Genomic DNA, 2478 nt, shown 5'->3' on the forward strand with positions numbered 1-2478 from the left:
TAAATAAATTTCTTTTATGTGAATTGGAAAGTTTTTATCCAAGTGTAAAGTTAAATGTGAAGCCAAAACTAAAATGCTTTATAACACGGTTCTCAAACTTTTTCGGTTCGCGGTACCCTTTGAAGAATTTGAATTTTCTCGCTGCACCCTAGCCTACCTCTGTTATATTTTATGTATTGATACTGTGGACGTTACACGGCACCCCTAGCCTCTTTCTGCAGCACCCAGTTTGAGAACCCCTGATTTATAAGTTACAAGCGTGAGCTTTTATAAAACTACAAACTGTAAGAATGGGGTCGTTTCCGAAATTTTAAACGCATTTTTTTCTGAAAGAACATGCTTAAAAACATAGGATCTGACGATTTTTTAAAACTTTGACTAAATTTGAAATTTTTAAAAAATATTTTTAGTCGGTGCGATTGTATTGTTCACGCTTCAACCGATGACATCACAAATGATGAAATACCATTCACTGATGCCTTTCACAGAGCAAAATATTTAATACGCTTCTTTACTCACATGTGTTGACACGATATAGTTGACAGCAAGCGTAGAGTGCATTATTTAATTCGCTTCTTGATTATCACAACGTGGATTCGCGGTAGACAGATGCGCCAAAGTAAATCATTTGTGACATCATAAAGATCACGCCTTACTTTCAAAATCGGAAATTTTAAAAAATTATTAAAAATAAAGCGTTGGGGAAATTTTTCTCGCTCCATACTATTTTTGTTGCTTGTTCCATCATTTTCGGTGACTAAAAGTAGAACTTTTGATTGAAAGAAACAACCCCATTAATTACTCCCATTCCCTGTATGGGGATAACTAATGGGGTTATGGGGATGTACCAAATTGAATGGGGATATACCAATCTAAAACTATTTTAAGAAACTAAGAAATAATCGCTCTTAGACCAAGGAAATCATTGTTTCAGGAAAGAGAGGCTAGTTCATTCTCAATATTAATAAAAAGAAAAAAAAAAGTTGACGCATTTCCGTGTCTTAGGAATTGTTGAGAATGGTTTTTTGAGCAATCACGATTGCTTATTGTTCTCACTTGACTGTTTTTGATGTTACGCTGATTTTATTTTCCCGCCAGCACCCTCTGCAGCATCACCCGTCGACCGGTCACCTCATGATGCTGCTCCTCTTGCGAAAACCGTCCCCAGGTTGCGTCCATATCCTACACACACAACACGCATACACACACACACCTACACATACACACTCATGCCTGCACACAGACACAAACACACATGCCTACATGCACACGCGCGAACGCCTACACACACACACGAACGCCTACACGCACACACGCGTACACGCATAGCACTGCATACACAACACTCACACACATGCATACATACACTCACACACACATGCACCCATATACATGCGTCTACACAAACACACACACATGCGCCTACACAAACACACACGCGCATACATACACACACACGCTCGTGATTGCGAAACACATAATTTGAATTCAAGATGCCAAAAATTCAAATTAATATATATATATATATATTTTTTTTTTTTTTCTTTTTTCTTTTTTTTTGCGGGTCTCCCGCGAAACAGAAAACTTGTACAACAATAGTTAATGAGCTTTTAAAGATAAGAAGGATTTCAGAAAGGAAACATTTTTTTCCCATACATAAAATATTGGGTATGTTATAGTTTTTCTGCTGGGGCATTTTCAAGCAAACTTTTTGTTACCATCCTGCAACATGTAAACTCATAACATTTGTTTTCATAACAAGTTTTTTTTCATATATATATATATATATATATATATACTAGCATTCCCGTACCCGGCATTGCTCGGGTAATGGAATTAGCAGGGGTTAACAGTGCTTGGTGCACAATCCCCTATAATAATTACTTATTACCTATAATTTTTTCTAATTTTGGGAGGATCCCGGGGCCCCTAAACTCCTTATATATATGCCCTTGTCCTTAACCGATCTTTAACTGTTATTAACGATCCTTTTAAAGTACTGATTATCTTTGCAAACACAGGCCATCCACATTTTATTGTTATACCTATGTTTAAGCAAGAACTTCTTTGTATACAACATTTTTAGTTTCTTTCTGGTGCTAAAATTATTAAGCTGCTTGATGAACTGACTTTGGAGCAAGCTACATAAAATTGGCCGTGTTGAAAAAAAGTCTTCTCTTAAATCGATCCCTGCTACTTTTAATCTCTGTCCTTGAGACTTATTAACGGTTATTGCAAAGCAAACTTTTACAGGAAACTGACTCTTCTAAATTCAAAAGGATAGTCCTCTTGTGATGATGTTCTTAAAAATTTCGTTTCTAGTTTTGAAAAAATGAAAGCAAAAGACAGAAACATTATTATTTGACTTGAGAAAAGCCTCGAAGAATCACGTGAGAAACAAAAACAATATCAAATTTAAAATTCGCTATCGACTAAAAGTTGAGATGAAGTACTGAATAATGATTTGAATGGAGGAAA

This window comes from Uloborus diversus, chromosome 4, assembly GCF_026930045.1.
Source record: "Uloborus diversus isolate 005 chromosome 4, Udiv.v.3.1, whole genome shotgun sequence".
NCBI lineage: Eukaryota > Metazoa > Arthropoda > Arachnida > Araneae > Uloboridae > Uloborus > Uloborus diversus.